Source organism: Neomonachus schauinslandi, chromosome 6 (genome assembly GCF_002201575.2).
Source record: "Neomonachus schauinslandi chromosome 6, ASM220157v2, whole genome shotgun sequence".
Lineage (NCBI taxonomy): Eukaryota > Metazoa > Chordata > Mammalia > Carnivora > Phocidae > Neomonachus > Neomonachus schauinslandi.
Window position 1 is genome coordinate 104,354,804 of NC_058408.1, and position 23,681 is coordinate 104,378,484.

Genomic DNA, 23,681 nt, shown 5'->3' on the forward strand with positions numbered 1-23,681 from the left:
TTCTGATGCCTGAGTAATATTTCATTGTATATATGGACCACATCTTCTTTATCCATTCATCTTTTGAAGGGCATCTTCGCTCTTTCCACAGTTTGGCTATTGCAGACATTGCTGCTATGAACATTGGGGTACATGTGACCCTTCTTTTCACTACATCTGTGTCTTTGGGGTAAATACCCAGGAGTGCAATTGCTGGGTCATAGGGTAGCTCTGTTTTTAATTTTTTGAGGAAATTCCACACTGTTTTCCAAAGTGCTGTACCAACTTGCGTTCCCACCAACAGTGTAGGAGGGTTCCCCTTTCTCCACAACCTCTCCAACATGTGTTGTTTCTTGCCCTGTCCATTTTTGCCATTCCAACTGGTGTAAGGTGGTATCTCAATGCGGTTTTGATGTGAATTTCCCTGATGCTAATGATGATGAACATTTTTTCATGTGTATGTTAGCCATTTGTATGTCTTCTTTGGAGAAGTGTCTGTTCATGTCTTCTGCCTATTTTTTGACTTGATTATTTGTTTTTTTGGGTGTTGAGTTTGGGAAGTTCTTTATAGATCTTGGATACCAGCCCTTTATCTGTAGTGTCATTTGCAAATATCTTCTCCCATTCTGTGGGTTGCCTCTTTGCTTTGTTGACTGTTTCCTTTGCTGTGCAGAAGCTTTTTATCTTGATGAAGTCCCAAAAGTTCATTTTTGCTTTTGTTTCACTAGCTTTTGGAGAGTATCTTGAAAGAAGTTGCTGTGGCTGTCGTCAGAGAGGTTACTGCCTATGTTCTCCTCTAGGATTTGGATGGATTCCTGTCTCACATTGAGGTCTTTCATCCACTTTGAGTTTATCTTTGTGAATGGTGTTAGAGAATGGTTGAGTTTCATTCTTCTGCATGTGGCTGTCCAATTTTCCCAGCACCATTTATTGAAGAGACTGTCTTTTTTCCATTGCATATTTTTTCCTGCTTTGTCGAAGATTATTTGACCATAGAGTTGGGGGTCCATATCTGGGTTCTCTATTCTGTTCCATTGGTCTATATGTCTGTTTTTGTGCCGGTACCATGCAGTCTTGGTGATCACTGCTTTGTAATATAGCTTGAAATTGGGCAACGTGATGCCCCCAGCTTTGTTTTTCTTTTTCAACATTTCCTTGGCAATTCGGGGTCTTTTCTGATTCCATACAAATTTTAGGATTGTTTGTTCCAGCACTTTGAAAAATGTCATTGGAATTTTGATCGGGATGGCATTGAAGGTATAGATTGCTCTGGGTAGCATAGACATTCTTATATGTCTATGTGCATGGTCTCTTTCTTTTTAAAAAAATATTTATTTTAGGGAGAGAGCATGTGCTAGTGGCGGGAGGGGCAGAGGGAGAAAATCTCAAGCAGACTCCCTGCTGAGCATGGAGCCTGATGTGGGGCTCGATCTTATGACCCATGAGATCATGACCTGATCTGAAACCGAGAGACAGACGCTTAACCCACTGAGCTACCCAGGTGCCCCAATATGTACATGGTATCTTTCTGTGTAGCCATAAAATCACACCTACTCAATATAAACACTGCATTTCATGCTTATTTTGAAAAAAGAATTTCTTTTCAAACTCCCTAAAAATTGCTCAGTGATGATCTATACAAAATTAAATGTGGAAATGTAAATTAAAACCACTAGATACATTTTGTACTTACTGGTTCAGCAAAATTTAAAAATCTGGCAGTACCAAGGGCTGGCAAAGCTGTAGAGCAACAGAAACTCAAAAGCTGTTTTGGTGGAAGTATGAATTAGCATATCTACTGTGGAACAAAATTTGTTACTATCTAGTGAATTTGAATATATGCAAACCCTAAAATTTCATAATTTTCTTCCCAGGACACTAACCCAGGACAAACTATTGAACATGTTCGGATCAATATGAACTATATTTACACCATTATCAGCAATAGCTAAACAAAAGAAAACAAAACGGACAGAAAAACTGGAAACAACCCAAATAGTTTATTAAATAAAGTTGAGTAACATTCAACATGGATGAATCTATAAGATAGGGAGAGAAAGAAACTCACTGAATGAGATCATTTATATAAAGTTCAAAAATGCCAATTAAAACAATATTTTAAAAGGGTCATTTCATAAGTGGCAAATGAGGAAGAAAACCATGGAATGAAAAACTCGAAGTTCAAGGTTGCATTTACCACTGGTGGTAAGTGGAGGCAAAGAAATCCAATCTGAGAGGAACAACTGAAGAGATTTGTTTATTTGTAAGCTTGGTGATGGGTACACAGATATTCTTTAAAACTTTTGTTCTCAGTGCTTTACCTGTGATGTCTATCCCCTTTGTAATGAAACAAGCATTGCATGATCATGAAAAGCAAGACAAAGCCAAAATCATATGGAGTTATTTTTTAATTTAATTTAATATTTTCAAGATATAGTTAACTTAAGATTATTCTCTCTAAAAATGACATGTCAGTTTTTGGGACTGACTGCTTATCTGACTCAGGTTTTTTGCTAGTCAGGTCACCTTTCCCAGTGATTAAAGGCCAACTGGCTTCCAGTGTTTCATTTGAGCAGAAGACAGTGGGGACTAGGGACAGCACAGAGGAAGGAGGAGAGTCTGGAGGCAGGCTGACATAGCTGGTGTAGGGTCATTTGAGTTCCCCAACTTAAGGAGAACAAGCATTGTCTTTGGCATAGTACATAATGTGGTTAAATTCCTCCCTGTCACTCAGCAAGTGATTCCCCTGCTGTCTTTGTATATCCCAGTCATCTAGGCTTACAGGGACACTATGTTGTGGTTTTGTGGTGGAGAAGCTATTGCTACCTAATTTTTAATTTCTTGAAACTCACTTTATAGTGTCATGATTACAAGGCTTAGAAGAAGATAAACTCTCTGTCCATTCTGAGTATAAATGGGCACTTGAGATGAAATGACCTAGTTAATTTCCCCTTGTTGCTGGAGTAGAATCTGAATCCAAACCACAGCACAACCTTGCCCCTAAATCTCTATTAAAAACCACCTTGGGTAGTCTGGCAACGCTTTATTTAAAGTCAGCAGAGAATTATAAAGTCAAAAGTGAAAAATGGTACAACAAGAAGGAATCATAAAAAAATACTAGATCAGTTAAATGCAGTCAAAGGCAATTTAGTGTGTTCTGGCACCAGTCCTTATTGATGCAAAGAATATGATGTGTCAGGGTCAGCAAGAGCATGTAGCAAATGCAGAATGAAGGATGCAGCTCCAAACTTGATGCTGGAGCAGCCATAGGAGGCTGTGAAGGATGCCTCACTGTCTCGCTTTTGCACCAGGAACTTCAGGGAGAATATTCTAATTCTCCCAGTCTGGACATGTTTTTGTTCTTTCTTGATGTAGTATATTTTTAAAATTAGAATTTTTTCTTTCGTGGAGATAAGCTAACCTGGAGGCTGTGTAAATTGGGTCAGACCAGGAATGTAGGTATCCCTTACCAGTACTTCTTACTATCCTAGTATCCTAATCTCTTTGGGTCACCACACTGATCTGCTTTTTCATATCTACATTCCAAGCTGTGATCATTTCTGCTCATCTTCTCCAGCTGCTTTAGTTAGTATTAGCTAATCAGATTAATAATAACCATAGCTATGATTATTACAACTACCATGTTCTAGGCATTGTACTGTCCTGCATATGCATTATCTCACCAATTCTCACAAAAACCTTATAAGGTAGGTCTTAGTACAATACTGATTTTACAGATGAGGACAACTAAAGCTCAGAGATTCAGAACTCATTTGAAGTTACACACTGAGTAGCAGAAACAGGACTTACCAAGCCTGACTCCTAAGTGGGTGCTGTGCTGGAAGGGTTGCTTCTCTAATCTCATCAGCAGTTGCAGGTGGGGACCAATACTTCTAGAGAGCATAGTTACAATATAGGGTTTTATAGGATAGCATGAAGAGCTTCAGTCTGAGACCTGTGTTTGAATCCTGGCTTTGCCACTTCCTGGCTTTGTGATCTTGGGTAAATTACTTGGCTATTCTCTCTCTCTCTCTCTGTAAATTGGATATAATAGCAACACCTATCTTAGTAGTGTTGTTGTGAGGATCATATGAGTTGATATAAGGGAAGTGTTTTAGAGAGTTTGTGGCCCATAGTAAATACTATATACATGTTATTGTTGTTCCTGCTTCTATTATTGTTATCATTGTTGTTACTATTGTTTTTGATGTATCTTTGTATTTTCTGGAGGCAGGATGCCTTCACTGACAAAAGTGGTTGTGGATGGGGTTGTAAAGGGGAGGTAAAGGATCAGCTCTTGTGGCAGGCCAGTGGGGTGGATGTTCTTAGCCACGCCGCTCAATACCCTTCTAATCCTACTACGTGTGGGGCCGTATCCACTTTGGGTACATCCATTTGTCACAAGTGAAATAGGTTTAGAAGGTCAAATGAAGAAACCAGATTCCTTGGGTACTTCCACATACAAAATGAGGTTCTGGGGTACCTGTCTTTCTTTCCCATCTACAAATTCACCTCCAGGAGAAAGGGAGGGAGGTTTGGAGACTTCCTTAGGTTCTAATAGGTCTTATCAGAGTCTTGGTTGTAGATTCAGGAGGAATGATTGGTTTAATGTAAATGCTTGAGAGGGTCTGAAAGAGATTAGAGAAACCTATTCCAGAGGATAAAGGCAAGACAGGAGGGAACCATTAATCTCATGGACATTCAATTCCCTAAGAACTTTTTTGGGGGAATGACCAGAAACAAGCCAGGCCATATGCTGTCCATTTGCAATCCTCTGAGCTGAAATTTTCTTTCTTCAACAGATCGAGGCCAATGCCATTGCCTCTTTTAAGATAGTTCTTAAACTTGAAAAGGAACTGAAAGGTTGAAACGTGCATGCAGAGTCAACACAAATGATTTGATGAAAGTAGTCCTGTCAAACACCAGGACTCTCCCAATTGTCAGAAATAGTCCAATGACATGTTCGAAGCTTCCCAGACTGGCTTGCATTTTAGTAAATATGAACAATCAGGGAAGACATAGTTATGCTGTGGAGAGTTCTGAGATGTGGAGAGAACAAGTTAATTGTTCAGCCTCAACTGAGACCTTTCACTCAAGTCATTAATCACAGTGAACAGCCTTGCTGCTCTCCGGGCTCCAGATGAAGGCTCATTCCAGGTGCTGGCCATTTGCATTTCCCTCCAACTGGGCTGATTTATGAATCCAGAGATGTTTCCTGGTTTTTCCAAATTCTTTCCCATTACTTTGTAATAAAGGGGACATGTGATTTCTGGTTTTTTGCAGATCCTCAGTTTTAACATCCCGAATACCAAAGATTTTTTCAATTAGTTTGTGGCCTGCTTTCTGTGATCTGGAGGGTAGAAATGCTGTTCTGTGTTTTGAGTATCAAAGTTAAGACTCTCTTATTTCTTTGCCGTTTGGCTGGAGTTGACGATGCAAAGGTGCTGCATGAGTCTTTGTGCCCACATTCAACATCTCAGTGCAAGTTAAGGCTTAGGAAACCTTAGTGGCAACAGCTCACTGCAGGTGTTTGTTATCCCCATCCCACTCCAATGCAGATGGTTCAGGGTATAATATCAGGAGACCTTCCACATTTGGGCCAGGTCTCCAGTGACACTGTAAGCCAATATTGAAGACTTCACAAGAGAATGCGAGTGTCAGAGAAGGACATTGTAATATTGAGGCTGAACTGGGTGCTGCCGAGTGTTACCTATTTGAAAGGTAAGCCCGATCTGAGCTGATAAGGGGCAACCGATCCCTTGGGGGTTTTCCCAAGTGGCAGAAATGCGTTACAGAAGAGTAATTGGACATTGTTATTTGACATGTCTCTTGGTTACTTTTTATTCCTGATAAGACCACAGGGTTTGTCCAGGAGTCGCTAGTGACTAATACGTGAAATCCTGCAATCCATTGCTGAAATGCAATCTCTTCTTTGTTGAAAGTAAGCAGCTGCTTTCTGATCCTCTGCTTCCTAACTAGCACTTCAAGTGTAGAAACCCATGGGCTTAATTTGGGTGAAATGAGTGGTGAATACAGCCTTTTGATAACTTTCTGAAACAAAATCATCGCTGGCAATGGAATGCTGTCCTTAAAATGCAACTCAATTTAACAGGTACTTGTTCAGAGCCTGCTATGGGCTCTAGATTGTGTTGTGTACTATGAGACATACAGAATAAATATCAAACATGGCCTTTGCCCTTGAAAAACTTATAGGCTCTTAGGAAGGATGATGTGTTTATGAAACACATTTTACATGGCAAGATAAGATATCATATGTGTGCCAAAGTGAGTGGAACCTGGAATAAGTATAACAGGGAGTCAGAAAAAAGAGAGCAAGTTAGACTGGAGCTGTCAGAGAAGCTTTATGGATGAGGTAACAAAGACACCAATATCTCAAACCCAGAACTCTACCTTAAAGAAATTGCAAGGAGCACAGTATCAGATTACTTAAAGATTATGGAGTCCCCTTTAAGTGAAAGTAAATTTGTTTAATATGAGAATGGATTAATTTCATTCAATAAATATTTATTGAGTACATCTATGTGCCAACAACTGTATCCAAATGAGGTAAGGGAAGAATAATCCATGCAAAAAGCACGTCTGGGTATTCTCAGGTGCTACCCTCTCTTAACACAGATACTTAAAGTTATTGCTGCTCTGTGTGATTCCAAAACCTGTGATTTTTACCACTTACCATTCTGTCTCTCAAATAGACCTTGTGCTTGCTTTAGCAGCACATATCCTAAAATTGGAATGGTACAGAGAAGATTAGCATGGCTCCTGTGCAAGGATGGTGTGCCAATTCATGACACGCCCTATATTAAAACAAAAACAAAATGACCTTCTTATTTAGGATATCTTTGGGTTAAGAAGCCGAGTCTAATTTTTTGTGTAGTGGAGGAATGACATGTCCAACCTTGTAAGTTATAAGCAGTATAAACAGTTGCGTGAGTGCTCGTGGTAAAAGGAAGACATACTGAGTTAGCACTGAATGTCCCAAATTGTTAGGTTAGGGAGTATTTGGGAAGCATTTGAAAAGTCAGCACCTGGCCCAAACTCAAGACCATAAGCAGAGCCCAAGCTCTCTGAAGATCAAGTTTTTCTTGGACTTTCCATTATTACCCTTGATAGCTACTGTGGAAACCCAGTTAGAAGGGTCTTCCATCATTAGAGTTTGAAACAGTCTTGCACTGGGCTCTTTGGCATTTGTGAAGTTTGAAATTGGCACCACCCAGATTTATTGGTTAAGTCTAAAAATTCTCTATCTATTCTTCCTTGCAAACTGGGGAAATCAATTTTTTGTTCACCTCTTTAAGGTACAGGTATAGCCGGGCAATTGCAAATTGTTCTAGAAAGAAAAGAAGTCAGGATGATAATGGTGGTGGCATTGGTGGTTATCATGGACATGGTAGTCATTATCCTAAATATCCACGTAACTTTTAAGAAATATAACCACAGAACACTAGTAAATCCTGGAAAGAATCTAAGATATCAAACACTGAAGGGCAGAGGTGTCAGAGTTTATTTAGCTAAGCAATACCAGAAGAGAACTAGAAAATCCCCCTTTCTAGCTAGCAATCATTCTCATACCACAATGAGACCCCTGCTTGGTAACCTCTGCATATATGCCACCCATGTGACTGCTTTTTGAAGCTAATTTAGGTATCAAATTTAAATGGAATTCTGAGAATACTTTTTTTTTTTTTAGTCTGCAGTGTGTAGTAGAAGGACAACTACAAGAAATTTGAAATCGCTCTTGATTCCTGTCATTTTCCTTAGTATTTAATCACTCTCTTCAGTTGAAAAGTTCGTCTTGGCCTCCATGGGTAGACACATACACGTTTTCCCTCGTTCATCTGCATGCATGTGTATATATTGATATGCATTCCTCTTCATCATCTGTAGGCATTTTACAAATAATGGCTTGTGTGTGTGTTTTATCATCTTATTTTTTAAATGAACATGACAACTTCAAAATTTTTTGCAGAAATAGTTCTTCAATGGTAAAGAAATTCCAGCATGTAGGCTAGGGTCATCTTTGGGTTAAAAAATTCCACAGAGGTGTTGGCATGGGAAGAGTATAGGCACTGTTGCTTTAGAATTTTTGTCTTTCCATTTTGGGGCAGACAAGCAAAGTTGGTAACAAAAAAGTTGAGTTAGTGGAGAACTACTGTAGTAAAGGGTCAAATGAGAAAGGTAGAACAAAATTAGTAGGATGTAGATAGAGGCAAGAAGAGGTATGGATATCCTCCACCCGTCTCCCAAACCCTTTCTCTTCTGTGAGGTCATTAATGGGCTGGGGGTGGGGTTGAGAATATAAAAGGAGTTTCGACTTCTGGGTTGAAACTTTTGTTGTTGATGAAGCAGTTCGGAAAGCTTTCTTCTTGAAAAGAGACTTGGGGTATTTTCTATAGTACAGGGGATCAGAGTGGAGCTCAGAAGAGAGGAGACAGACAATTTAGAACCTAATCCAGCTTCTGGGTTTAAGGGTGAGATAGTACTACCAGATTTCCATAAACCAAGGAGGCAAGTCAGCAGGATCAAAATCTGGCCCAGGCTCCACTCGTCAAGCTATGTGTCTGTAGGTGCATCCTCCCCGCGGGGCGTCTTTTTCTAATTTTATTCAGAGCACTGTCCAGAATAGCATAGTCCATGGATATAGGAATTTTTAGTTTTCCTATAGGTTGTCCAGTTTGATTCATGTGCCTAGGAAAGGAAGCAGAGATTTAGAGGTGAAATTCCTGAGAAAAATACTTTTTAATGTACTTTTTCTTAAGGTGAGCATAGACAATAAGAAAACCTGGTGGTTCATGGAGCAAACCAGCTGCAGAGATCACCCTGTCCAGTGGGCAGGGTTAGTTTAAAAGGGAAATGACCAATGGGTCTTCGATTTCACACTTTTAAGGAGGGAGCCACAAACCCCAGGGTGTTGACACCCAAATTTCCAGATTCTCTCACCTCTAATTTCCTTTTGGGAATGTGATGAGCAAGCATGGCTTTAGTGGTTCCTCTTTCCTTATCCATAAACTCCCTGTCATAATTATCGTGCAGGTCCTTGTCCTTGGTGCCATAGTGCCTGGAGGAGGTGAGGCCTCTGGAAGAACCTGATGACTTTGAGTAGCTTAGAGGTCATTGTGAAAGCAGGGAAGGCAAGCAAGATTGTACTAACTGAAGTGTGTACAAAGCCTATTTGACAACAGCTAGGGGACCTTGAAAAATCAGAGACCGCCATCACATATGGAGATGTCTTCCCATCTTCACCTCAGTGGCTGTTTCTTCTTATTGAAGAATGAAAACAGTAAATGGCCTAAAGCGAGCTAAAAGCAAATCCCTTGACTTTATTCATTTCATAACTACAATCCTTCGTGGTAATATTAGTAAAGGCCCTGGCAGTCCTCATAGGTGAAATGCCAGAAAGGAGGCAACTGACTGTTCATTCACCTGCTTTAAGTTCTTTCAGAAATAACATGATTTACAATAGAATGCAAAATCATAATTGTCAGCCAAGATGTCATTTTTACTTTAGGATGTCCAGAAACAAAGGGATATTATATCCTTTGTTCTTGGAGTACCACAGATGCCAAATTGTGCACAAGGTTCCCTCTTGGCATTGAGTGCTTTGGAGCCTAAAGGCAACCAGTGATTTAAGAAAGATGTTGCCTCTGGTGGTGTCCTCACCTGAATATCTCCCTGGAGCTAAGAGAGGGAGCATGGCCCTCCTAGCTTCTCTGCATTCTGATAGAGCAGGAAACAGCAAGAAGGATGGCAATCTTAGAAATGGCCGGTGGCTTGAGGTAAACTATCCTCAGCCTCACTCTAGGGAGCTTGACAAGAGTACCATTAATGTACTGGAGAAATAATTCATTACTTTTGGTTTCATCTGTACATCAACATATGCCAACAGATGCTCAGTTCAAAACATGAATATTTGATTAATATAATATCAGGCACCTGGAACAGAGAACAGTGGAATTTGTAGGGCTGAGCAAGACTCAAATGTCATCCATTCTAACCATGGCTCTCTGAATGCGCATAGTAGGCATTGAAAATATTTGTTGATTAGGTTTTCTTTGATTTGAACAACTTGGTTGCTTGGTTTTGAGCCCAGATGTTTGGTATTGAGCCAGTGTTGTGTGCTCTGCATGCTGTCATCAGCCTTACCACCACAGAGATGGTTGGCAGGGGGCAGCATTCTTCCCATCCCCATGGAGGTCCTTCTCTCTTCTCTCTCAAAGTATGCACACTGGCTATAGGCCACAGAACATTACTGCAGGTGGCCCATTGAGCTGTCCTCCACACCCCCATTTTCCCCAGTGTCCTTGTGGTTGTATCTTATGACAGAGAACAAGTGCTGGTGACAAGTACTTGGGCAGCCATTTATTCATCCATTCCATTGGTCATTGCAAACGTGTTGAGTTAAAGGCCTATTAGTTCACAGCACTGACCTGAAACCTGAGGAGGAAAGATGAGAAAACCATGGGAAGGGTAGAAGAAGATTAAAATATGGCTGGGATGTTATTTATTTATTAATTCCTAGAGAACAATGGCAAAATAGGGTAGTTATAAGAAAGGGCACCTACTGATTGCATTAGTGCCAATGGCATGCACAACAGAGGGGAAGGGACACTCTATGGTAGAGTGGATATACCATCCGCAGGTCCACATTTCAGATCTGCCTCATAACTCCAGTATGTGGCTTTAAGGTCAGGTCTCAGTTCCCCACTCTGTAAGATAAAGTGAATGTCCCAGGATATTCTTCAGTACTATCCTTCTGTGACATTTTGATCAGGAATTATGAAATCTTCATTTTCCCATAATTTAATACCCCTCAAATATCTAGAATTTAATTACTTATAGATAATCAAGTACACCCCTAATATTCTAAGGAAACTAGGCATGCGAAGTAGTGAAAGAAGGTATACACTATGCCTTAATATCTTGGGAAGAAGACGGCAGGCTTTGAAGTGCTATAAAACCCATTCTCAATAAAAATATAAAGATTTGTTATGGTTGGGAGTGGAGCTCTCGTTCAAAATGAAATAGTGGCAAGTTTTATCTTCTTGAAGCATGTTCTTGGCTCAGTTATTGGTTCACACAGTGTTGGTATGACAACTTAGTGAGTAGGTCCAAGACGATCTCTGTTGCCAGTGGTAAAAGTGGTCTCTCTGCAGCCCATCCAAGAAATTGGGACTATATTTTTGTGGGTGGTTGAGAAACTAGAGCTTGGATAACTAATCTGTAGTTGAGCTCAGCAAGTAGTAGAGCTAGAAGTCACAATCCTATCTGACTGAAATAGACTCATTGTGCAGGGGGTTTCCCATCTCTTCAGACCCCAATGGAGGTAGATCAAGTGGGTTAAAGGCAAAACTCACAAGTCACTAGAAACTCTCATTTCTGCATAGTAATTTTTAGCTTTCTGAGAGGTTTATAACAATGATTAACCAAGTGGTTTAATCCCCACAGTAATCCTGTGAGGTCATATTATATCCCTATATTATAATAATCCTGTAAAGTCGGGGTTATATCCCTATGTGGCAGATGGAGAGTTGAGGCCTAAGTATGCTGATGAGGGTTCAGCTGTTTCTCACAGGGCATTTTTGATGGATGCTGGAAGAGCCCCCACCCTGAAGCTCCATGGTGCTCTATCTTTATAGTTTAACTTCATCTATAGGTTAAGGCATTCCTTTTTAAAACGTAGATACCCCTGGGAATGAAATCACATCAAACTTGCTATCCCTTAAATATTAGCCTGAATGATATTGCAACAATCATTTTCATCTGACCTAGTTGAGTATATAATGCTAACATGTTAAAATTAGGATAAAATGAAGAGGGATTGGGATAGATTTGGGTTGGGGAAATTTGTTTGGAGTCACCATCCTGGTGGGAGTGTAATCATGAGGACCTCAAGACTCCATTTCTGAATGAGGGGAGTCCCTGAGCAGGGAATAGTATGCAGGGCACGCAGCAAGGAAGATAATGAAAACAAAATAACTGTTCATATTTCTAGCTTGGTTGGCCTACCTGTGTTGGATCCACCCCCCAGTGAATGGGGCAGGATTGTGATGGATGGGGTCAAATATATCTGCTGTTATTTGCCAAGTACCTGGCTCTGGGCATTGGGCCATTTCATATGTTCTCTTATTCTGCTAACTACTTAAGGCAGAAAAACCATTCCCCTATTTGACTCCAATATATGCCAGTTGAAACTGAAATCCTCATATTGAGCAAATGTCCCAAAGAACACTCTATAAACTTAATGAGGGAGATGAAGAGCTATGTGCCAGAAACCTAGAAAATTTAACACTGATGAGGTTATGACTATTATATGTTTAGTTAAATTGTTGACACCGACAGGACATGGCTGAGGAAATGTACCGTCCGTTTTCTCCTTGTATCAGTGATAATTGTTCCTTGGTGTGCTCTTCTCAGTTAACAAAAATATTCCTGAAAGTTAAATGCAGGGAGAAGTGACATAAGAAATACTTTTATTATCTCTGCTCTTCTGGGAGTTCCCTTCAGGAACATTATTTAAAATGGGACTTCTTCTGGCTGGCAAATGAGTTTGGAGGGAAGGACTCATAGGTTCAGAGGTGAATGTGGATCCTCCTGAGAGTTGCAGTGTCTCCTAACTCCTGAGTGTGTACACTCGCCCTGGCAAGTCCATCTAGCACAATGCTGCCCTGGCCTTCCAGAAACACCTCTTCTCTCATTCACATTTTCCTTTCTCTTAAAAACTGACCAAGGTTCTCCTTTGCCTAGTGAATAAAATCTCAATTTCTTTAAGTGCCATTTAAGACATAAATGTGATCATGAGTTTTATAAGCTGCAAAGTACTATATAAATATTAGCTATTTGAAGAGGAATAAGAGGGTGGTGGAAAGGATATTGAATTTGGAGTGAGAACACCTCAGTTTGAGTCTTGTGCTAGTTGGGTGACCTTGGAGAGGTCACTTAAAGTCTCTGAACCTCAGTTCCTTCATTTATAAAACAAGATTATTGTAATAATTAAAGTAATTGAAAGTGACATAGTAATTAGCAAAGAGTAGACAATACCTGTTAATGAAGATGAAGGCAATTTAATCGAGCACTTAAGAACACTGGCTATAGGGACACAAGTCACTTATCTTCCTGTGTCTCTTATTCCCTACCTATAAAATGGGGATAAGATGTAGGAGTCAAATGAGTTAATACATATCAGGAAGTTTCAACAGATCCTGGCCTATATCAATCCTTCTGTAAATATTAAGGCTCCTATTGCTGCTGTTGTTACTTTTATTATTCAAGGACCTGTCCTGGTTTATCTTTGGAGTTTTATTTGGTTGTCCATCTTACCACTAAAAAGAGGTCCTCCACCAGGTCATGACATCCTTAAGTTGGGGACTAATTCTTTTTTTATTATTATTATGTTATGTTAATCACCATACATTACATCATTAGTTTTTGATGTAGTGTTCCATGAGTCATTGTTTGCGTATAACACCCAGTGCTCCATTCAGTACGTGCCCTCTTTAACCCATCACCAGGCTAACCCATCCCCCCCCCTTTAGAACCCTCAGTTTGTTTCTCAGAGTCCATAGTCTCTCATGGTTCATCTTCCCCTCCGATTTCCCCCCCTTCATTTTTCCCTTCCTGCTATCTTCTACTTCTTCTTCTTCTTTTTTTAACATATAATGTATTATTTGTTTCAGAGGTACAGGTCTGTGATTCAACAGTCTCAGACGATTCACAGCACTCACCATAGCACATACCCTCCCCAATGTCTGTCACCGAGCCAAGCCATCCCTCCCACCCCCCACCACTCCAGCAACCCTCAGCCTGTTTCCTGAGATTAAGAATTCCTCCTATCAGTGAGATCATATGATACATGTCTTTCTATGATTGACTTATTTCACTCAGCATAACACCCTCCAGTTCCATCCACGTTGTTGCAAATGGCAAGATTTAATTTTTAGATGGCTGCATAATATTCCATTGTATATATATACCACTTCTTCTTTATCCATTCTTCTGTCGATGGACATCTTGGCTCTTTCCACAGTTTGGCTATTGTGGACATTGCTGCTATCAACATCATGGTGCACGTACCCCTTCGGATCCCTACATTTGTATCTTTGGGGTAAATACACAGTAGTGCAATTGCTGGGTCATAGGGTAGCTCTATTTTCAACTTTTTGAGGAACCACCATACTGTTTTCCAGAGTGGCTGCACCAGCTTGCATTCCCACCAACAGTGTAAGAGGGTTCCCCTTTCTCCGCATCCCCGCCAATATCTGTCATTTCCTGACTTGTTAATTTTAGCCATTCTGACTGGTGTGAGGTGGTATCTCATGGAGGTTTTGATTTGGATTTCCCTGATGCTGAGTGATGTTGAGCATTTTTTTCATGTGTGGGTTAGCCGTTTGGATGTCTTCTTTGGAAAAATGTCTGTTCATGTCTTCTGCCCATTTCTTGATTGGATCATTTGTTCTTTGGGTGTTGAGTTTGATGAGTTCTTTATAGATTTTGGATACTAGCCCTTTATCTGATATGTCATTTGCAAGTATCTTCTCCCATTCTGTCGGTTGTCGTTTGGTTTTGTTGACTGTTTCTTTTGCTGTGCAAAAGCTTTTTATCTTGATGAAGTCCCAATAGTTCATTTTTGCCCTTGCTTCCCTTGCCTTTGGCGATGTTTCTAGGAAGAAGTTGCTGCGACTGAGGTCGAAGAGGTTGCTGCCTGTGTTCTCCTTTAGGATTTTGATGGACTCCTGTCTCATATTTAGGTCTTTCAACCATTTGGAGTCTATTTGTGTGTGTGTGTGGTGTAAGGAAATGGTCCAGTTTCATTCTTCTGCATGTGGCTGTCCAATTTTCCCAACACCATTTGTTGAAGAGGCTATCTTTTTTCCATTGGACATTCTTTCCTGCTTTGTCAAAGATTAGTTGACCATAGAGTTGAGAGTCCATTTCTGGGCTCTCTATTCTGTTCCATTGATCTATGTGTCTGTTTTTGTGCCAGTATCATACTGTCTTGATGATGACAGCTTTGTAATAGAGCTAGAAGTCCGGAATTGTGATGCCACCAGCTTTGCTTTTCTTTTTTAATATTCCTCTGGCTATTTGGGGTCTTTTCTGGTTCCATACAAATTTTAGGATTATTTGTTCCATTTCTTTGAAAAAAGTGGATGGTATTTTGATAGGGATTGCTTTAAATGTGTAGATTGCTCTAGGTAACATTGACATCTTCACAATATTTGTTCTTCCAATCCATGAGCATGGAACATTTTTCCATTTCTTTGTGTCCTCCTCAATTTCTTTCATGAGTATTTTATAGTTTTCTGAGCACAGATTCTTTGCCTCTTTGGTTAGATTTATTCCTAGGTATCTTATGGTTTTGGGTGCAATTGTAAATGGGATCGACACCTTAATTTCTCTTTCTTCTGTCTTGTTTTTGGTATATAGGAATGCCACTGATTTCTGTGCATTGATTTTATATCCTGCCACTTTACTGAATTCCTGTATGAGTTCTAGCAGTTTTGGAGTGGAATCTTTTGGGTTTTCCACATAAAGAATCATATCATCTGCAAAGAGTGAGAGTTTGACTTCTTCTTTGCCAATTTGGATGCCCTTGATTTCTTTTTGTTGTCTGATTGCTGTGGCTAGGACTTCTAATACTATGTTGAATAGCAGTGGTGATAGTGGACATCCCTGCCGTGTTCCTGACCTTAGGGGGAAAGCTCTCAGTTTTTCCCCATTGAGAATGATATTTGCTGTGGGTTTTTCATAGAGGCTTTTATGATATTGAGGTATGTACCCTCTATCCCTATACTCTGAAGAGTTTTGATCAAGAAAGGATGCCATACTTTGTCAAATGCTTTTTCTGCATCTATTGAGAGGATCATATCATTCCTGTTGTTTCTTTTGTTAATGTATTGTATCACATTGATTGATTTGCGGATGTTGAACCAACCTTGCAGCCCAGGGATAAATCCCACTTGGTCGTGGTGAATAATCCTTTTAATGTACTTTTGGATCCTATTGGCTAGTATTTTGGTGAGAATTTTTGCATCCATGTTCATCAAGGATATTGGTCTGTAATTCTCCTTTTTGATGGGGTCTTTGTCTGGGTTTGGGGATCAAGGTAATGGTGGCCTCGTAAAACGAGTTTGTAAGTTTCGTTCCATTTCTATTTTTTGGAACAGTTTCAGAAGAATAGGTATTAATTCTTCTTTAAATGTTTGGTGAAATTCCCCTGGGAAGCCATCTGGCCCTGGGCTTTTGTTTGTTGGGAGATTTTTGATGACTGCTTCAATTTCCTTAGTGGTTATAGGTCTGTTCAGGTTTTCTATTTCTTCCTGGTTCAGTTTTGGTAGTTGATACATCTCTAGGAATGCATCCATTTCTTCCAGGTTATCTGATTTGCTGGCATATAGTTGCTCATAATATGTTCTTATAATTGTATTTCTTTGGAGTTGGTTGTGATCTCTCCTCTTTCATGATTTTCTTTATTTGGGTCATTTCTCTTTTCTTTTTGATATGTCTGGCCAGGGGTTTATCAATCTTGTTAATTCTTTCAAAGAACCAGCTCCTAGTTTTGTTGATCTGTTCTACTGTTCTTTTGGTTTCTATTTCATTGATTTCTGCTCTGATCTTTATTATTTCTCTTCTCTTGCTGGGTTTAGTCTTTATTTGCTGTTCTTTCTCCAGCTCCTTTAGGTGTAGGGTTATGTTTGTATTTGAGACCTTTCTTGTTTCTTGAGAAAGGCCTGTATTGCTATATACTTTCCTCTTAGGACTGCCTTTGCTGCATCCCAAAGATTTTGAACATTTGTGTTTTCATTTTCATTTGTTTCCATGAATTTTTTAAAATTCTTCAATTTCCTGGTTGACCCATTCATTCTTTAGTAGGATGCTCTTTAGCCTCCATGTATTTGAGTTCTTTCCGACTATCCTCTTGTGATTGAGTTCTAGTTTCAAAGCATTGTGGTCTGAAAATATGCAGGGAATGATCCCAATCTTTTGGTACCGGTTGAGACCTGATTTGTGACCTAGGATGTGATCTATTCTGGAGAATGTTCCATGGGGACTAGAGAAGAATGTGTATTCCATTGCTTTGGGATGGAATGTTCTGAATATATCTGTGAAGTCCATTTGGTCCAGTGTGTCATTTAAAGTCTTTATTTCCTTGTTGATCTTTTGCTTAGACGATCTGTCCATTTCAGTGAGGGGGGTGTTAAAGTCCCCCACTATTATTGTATTGTTGTCGATGCGTTTCTTTGCTTTTGTTATTAATTGGCTTATATAATTGGCTGCTCCCATGTTAGGGGCATAGATATTAAAATTGTTAGATCTTCTTGTTGGATAGACCCTTTAAGTAGGATATAGTGTCCTTCCTCATTTCTTATTATAGTCTTTGGCTTAAAGTCTAATTTGTCTGATATAAGGATTGCCACCCCAGCTTTCTTTTGGTGTCCATTAGCATGGTAAATGGTTTTCCACCCCCTCACTTTCAATCTGGGGCTGTCATTGGGTCTAAAATGAGTCTCTTGCAGACAGCATATCGATGGGTCTTGTTTTTTTATCCAATCTGATAGCCTGTGTCTTTTGATTGGGGCATTTAGCCCATTTACATTCAGGGTAACTATTGAAAGATATGAATTTAGTGCCATTGTATTGCCTGTAAAGTGACTGTTACTGTATATTGTCTGTGTTCCCTTCTGGGCTATGTTACTTTTAGGCTCTCTCTTTGCTTAGGGAATCCCCTTCAATATTTCTTGTAGGGCTGGATTCGTGTTTGCAAATTCCTTTAGTTTTTGTTTGTCCTGGAAGCTTTTTATCTCTCCTTCTATTTTCAATGACAGCCTAGCTGGATAGAGTGTTCTTGGCTGCATATTTTTCTCATTTAGTGCTCTGACTATATCCTGCCAGTCCTTTCTGGCCTGCCAGGTCTCTATGGATAGGTCTGTTGCCAATCTAATGTTTCTACCATTGTAGGTTACAGATCTCTTCTCCCGAGCTGCTTTCAGGATTTTCTCTTTGTCTCTGGGACTCATAAGTTTTACTATTAGATGTTGGGGTGTTGACCTATTTTTATTGATTTTGAGGGGGGTTCTCTGTGCCTCCTAGATTTTGATGCCTGTTTCCTTCCCCAAATTAGGGAAGTTCTCTGCTATAATTTGCTCCAATATACCTTCTGCCCCTCTCTCTCTTTCTTCTTCTTCTGGGATCCCAATTATTCTTATGTTGTTTGTCTTATGGTATCACTTATCTCTCGAATTCTGCCCTCGTGATCCAGTACTTGTTTATCTCTCTTTTTCTCAGCTTCTTTATTTTCCATTATTTGGTCTTCTGTATCACTAATTCTCTCTTCTGCCTCATTTATCCTAGTACTTAGAGCCTCTACTTTTGATTGCACTTCATTAATAGCCTTTTTGATTTCGACTTGGTTAGATTTTAGTTCTTTTATTTCTCCAGAAGGGGTTTCTCTAATATCTTCCATGCTTTTTCAAGCCCAGCTAGTATCTTTAAAATTCTCATTCTGAACTCTAGTTCCAACATCTTACTAATGTCCATATTGATTAGGTCCCTGGCAGTCAGTACTGCGTCTTGTTCTTTTTTTTGAGGTGATTTTTTCCATCTTCTCATTTTGTCCAGAGGAGAATAGATGAATGAGAGAACAAAATGCTCACAGGGTAACAACAACCCCAGAAAAATATACACTAAACAAATCAGAAGAGACCTGAAACTGGGGGAAAAGAAAGGGAAAGAGAGAAAAAGAAAAAGATAAAAAACAAACAAAATAAACCAGAATATGATCAAATATGATCAGGCTTGTGCATAGATCAGTGCCACACACTAGATTTTGGGTGTATTTTGGTCTGTTAGAAGAAAGTGCCTCCCAAAATTTTAAAGAAAGAAAAGCTTATATATGTAAAAAAATAAGGGTAAATACAATGAAGGGATGGAATATGATTGTAAAGATGAAAATTATAAAAGATTTTCTAAAAGGAATTGATAACGTAAGAAGTTGGTTGAGAAAAGAAAGAAGAGGATTAAAAAAAAAAAAAGGAGAGAATGTGATCAGGCAGGAGATTGGAACAAAGCCATGCACTAGGGATTTAGGGTATGTTTTGGTCTGTTAGAAGAAACTGTATCCCAAAATTTTAAAGAGAGAACAACCTATGTATGCATATATATATATATATATATATATATATATGCCAAAAATAAGGTTAACTACTATGAAGGGATAGAATATGACTCTAAAAATGAAAAATAAAAAAGGTATTTTAAAAAAGGGATTGATAAGATGTTGGTTGAAAAAGGGAAAAAGAAAAATTCAAAAAAAAAAGAAAAAGAAGAAAAAGAAAATTAAAAAAATTAACTTTGAAAGACTAAAGAATCATGGTAAAAAAGCCATCAATTCTATGTGCATTATTCCCCTAGTGCTGGAGTTCTCCCATTCTCATTGATCGGTAAACTTGGTCTTGGCTGGCTGTTCTTGCTGATCTTCTGGGGGAGGGGCCTGTTGCCGTGGTTCCCAAATGTCTTTGCTGGAGGTGGAATTGCCCCACCCTTGTCGGTCCGGGCTAAGTAATCTGCTCAGGTTTGCTCTCAGGAGCTTTTGTTCCCTGCAAGCTTTCCGTACAGCTTTGGAGGACGAGAGTGAAAATGGCGGCCTCCCAATCTCTGCCCCAGAGGAGCTGAGAACTCAGGGCCCCACTCCTCAGTGCACCCCCAGAGAAAAGCAGTCAGGCACTCCCATGTCCCCAGTCTCTGGCCGCACTCTGTGCTCACCCGGCCTGTGACTGAGCATTTCTATCTCTGGCACCCGACCCATTTGGAGTCTCCAAACCCAGCAGATCCCTGTGGTGCACTCCCGCACTGCTCCTCCTGGGGGAGGAAGGGGAGTCTCCCCGGATCTGCCGCTTGTTGGGTCCCTGCTGGAGGAGCAGTGGCCCGACTGTGCTGCAGATCATGGTTTATGGCAACCCCGAGCTGAGAGCCTGCACCTGGGCTCTATCTCTGCAGCCGGCTTCCCTGCTCCGATACCTGGGAACTCTGCCGCACTCAGGCATCCCCGGTCTTTCTGTGACCCCGAGGGTCCTGAGACCACACTGTCCCAGCGAGGGTTCCATCCCTCGCTTAGCCACTGGAGTGACGTCCCTCAGCGGAGCCGACTTCTAAAAGTTCCGATTTTGTGCTATGCTGCTCTATCATAACTTGCCAGTAGGGGCTGATGGAGGCCCCTCCCCCACCGTCTATCCTCCCGAGTATTGCCTCAGATTCACCTCTCCGCACATCCTACCTTCCAGAAAGTGGCCGCTTTTCTGTTCAGAGAGTTGCTGCTATTCTTTTCTTTGACCTCCTGTTGAGTTCGTAGGTGTTCAGCATGGTTTGATCCCTATCTAGCTGAATTCCTGGGACCAGACGAAATTTAGGTCTCCTTCTCTTCCACCATCTTGCTCTTCCCCCTCTGGGGACTGATTCTTACTTACCTATAACTTCCCTAGGTTCTACTTATTACTTATTATAATTATAATAACAAAATTATTTTTGTTATTAAAATATTTTGTTATTAAAAATACATACAAATACATGCTTGCTACCTCTGCTCAGCATTGTACTGAAGCTTTTTGCCAGTGGAGTGAGACCAGAATAAAAAGAAAGAAAAGGCATCTAGACTGGAAAGGAAGAATAAAAACTGTCTTTATTCGTAGATGAAATGATCATCTACATAGAAAATACTGTGGAATTTATGAAAAGCTACTAGAACTAATAAGTGAATTTAGCAGGTTGCGGGATAGAAGATCAATATACAAATCCATTTTTTTTAGTTCCTTATCCTCAGTACAGCCAGTATAGCATAGACCAGTTTAATAGGAACATAGGATGAAGTGGTAAATAAAACTGGAAAGGCAGGTTCAAACTCAGTTTGATGACTTGACTTGATAACATGGAATGCTCTTCCTTATTCTTTCTGTCTATCCCCTCCCACTTTTTCTGTCTTTGTCTTTCCTGTCTTCCTTCCTTCTTTTCTTCCTTTTTTCATTTGTTCCTTATCCTCCCTCACTTTCTTATTAGTTTATTGGGCATAAACAACTTTTCTCCATGAAAAAAGTTAGAGTTCTGTTTCTTAAAAACAAGGTTTTTTGGGGTGCCTGGGTGGCTCAGTTGGTTAAGCGACTGCCTTCAGCTCAGGTCATGATCCTGGAGTCCCGGGATCGAGTCCCGCATCAGGCTCCCTGCTCGGCAGGGAGTCTGCTTCTCCCTCTGACCCTCCTCCCTCTTGTGCTCTCTGTCTCTCATTCTCTCTCTCTCAAATAAATAAATAAAATCTTTAAAAAAAAAACAAAACAAGGTTTTTTATTCATTGGGTTAAGTAAACAAAATAACCGTAGCTCTGTCACTCTGAGCTTACAGGGAACATTCTATGGAAGGAATTGCCAAAGACAGGGAGTGTAATATCAGCACACAGACACTGGAACTCAGGGTATCTAGATTCAAGTTCTGACTTTCTCTTAGCTAGTTCTATGACTTGGGAAGGTTACGTCATCTTTTTGAGGCTCAGTGTGCTTTGTCTTAAAAAAAGGGATAATGGTAACGTGACCTTTATAGGGTTATGGATAGTTCAATTCAACAACACTTTTTCAGTTTCTAGGAACTGGATCAGGACATGTAGATGGAGAATATTTCTCTTCAAGGAATGTTTAGGGAAAAATGGAGTGGAAATAATTCCAGTGGCATAATATAGGCACAAAGTTCTGGCTTAGACTACTGGATTTCACAGATCTTAGCCTTGGTCCCACACATCATCTGTGGGATTGTTAAATATTTGATTGATGAAGTATTGAAGATTATTTAGAAATATAGGGAAAAAACCCCCACTATTCTGGGGCTTGCGAAGAGTGGGAAATGGAGCCAAGAATGTACCTATAATTTAGGGTAAAGAGCAATAATGAGGTCTCATAAAAATAAATAACCATGATGTTAAATAGACTGCAAATCATTTGCACCTTGAGGCTTTTCTTAGATTTTGTGCCAGTGGGGAAAAAAATGGAAGGAAAAAAAAAGTGATAATTGACCTTGTACTTTTTGCCAAAGGAGTTGCTTGTATACAAGATTTTGTTTTAGTGTAATCAAAGAGCCTCCCCCCCCACACACACACACATTACCACTGAAAATTATTTAAGGGAAGAAAAACAAAATCCATCCAGCTATAAAGAGCAACTGGCCTGGATTTGGAAAAGGCTTTAATCTACTCTGCCTGGGGTCATATTGTTTTATGCTGCTCTTGACTTTATTTCAAAGCTGATGTTGCTATCTAAAAAAACCTAACAGCTATAATTATTTCAGTTTTATTCACTGAGAAATTATTTCCAATCATGTAAGAGAAATGGATTCTAGTGTTTGTAAGTGACCTTTTATCCTGTCCTTTAAAGAAAATAACATATATGTTGGAAAAATCACTGAACAAGGAGTTTGGATGACAAGAGTTCTTAAAGTTAGAGCTGCCAGTGCTTGAGCTTTTAGACTTTAGCTAAGTCAAGTCCCAGATTTGATCCTCAGTTTTGCCCTCTGTAAAACTGGGAACAGTCATACCTATCCAGCTGCCTCATAGGGTTGGGAGAGCCAGTTGAGATGCCAGACTTGAAACTGCCATAAAAATGCAAGGTAGTGCTTGCCTTTCTCCTCGCAGTAGGGCTCTGGGTCACCAAATGACAGGATCAACCTCAGGTACTTTCCAATGGTACTTTTAATACAATGTCAGTTGAGTGTTACATGGTAGGGTGTAACACAAATTAATTTTTTCCTCACAACTGCCTTTCTAAATTCACTTGGTAGGACTAGATATTCTTCTGCTTCTGAATAAAATTTCAGTGGGTGCCCAGAGCTTGCTACTCACTCTTAGATAATAATAAGTCCTCTACCTGAGTCTCCAAACAAGTCTTGGTTCAGTTATCAATATGAAAAGTCTAGGGTAAGAATGAAAACTCTGAAATTCATCCATAGGTAATGCATATTCTGTGGGCTGGGTAGCTTCTTCCTTTATTCTTTCATCCTCTCCCCATTCCCACACACCAGGTGAGTTGGGTGGGGAGATGGGAGAGAAGTGGGAGGCAGGATCAAACTTGCTTAGCTGATGCCCATCTGCCGGCTTGCTCTTCCAGTGGCAGATGTTTAGGTTGGCCCTTCTTGCAGGCTGTTTCATGAACAGCTGGGGTCCTCTCGGTTGCACTTCTCTTGATGATAAATCCATCTCCTGAGGCTGTGCACTTCGGATTCCTTCTTCACACCCTAGGCATCTGGGGACTTTTCTCTGCTGAGGTCTCTTTACCTCCAACAATGCAGGATCCAAGACTGTCCTATGGTGCTTTGTCTTGCACTTGGCCTTCACTTCCTCAATGGAGATACGGGTTTTTGACTTTCTAGTAGTGAGGTAGAGTTAGATCCTCAAATCAGGCCTCCTTTCTTGAGCCACCTAGCAGGCAACTTCAGCCGCAGTCTTTCTTTCACTTGTTAAAGTTTTCATGTTTAAATCAGAAATCAGTTCCCTCTGACCCTGAAAGTGCAGGGGGCACATACCAAGCTACCTACCTAAATGAGCCATTGAACTCCCTGTCATTCGCTTGACATGAGGGAAGAACCCTTAGCTCTTTTCCATGTGGATAAAGCATTGCAGGCAAACCTAAAAGTTTCAAAAAAATCTTTAAAGAAATCCC

At 40.1% G+C, this 23,681-nt stretch overlaps 1 protein-coding gene and 1 non-coding gene across 3 annotated transcripts in view; both read left to right on the plus strand.

Moving 5' to 3' along the window:
- The window catches only part of LRMDA (leucine rich melanocyte differentiation associated), a 1,059,156-nt gene that overhangs the window by 869,920 nt on the left and 165,555 nt on the right, over positions 1–23,681 (plus strand). The gene's annotated exons all lie outside the window — the stretch shown is intronic.
- LOC123325168 lies at positions 6,698–6,804 on the plus strand. The gene has a single exon (XR_006540276.1). It is a non-coding gene; the product is annotated as a U6 spliceosomal RNA (small nuclear RNA).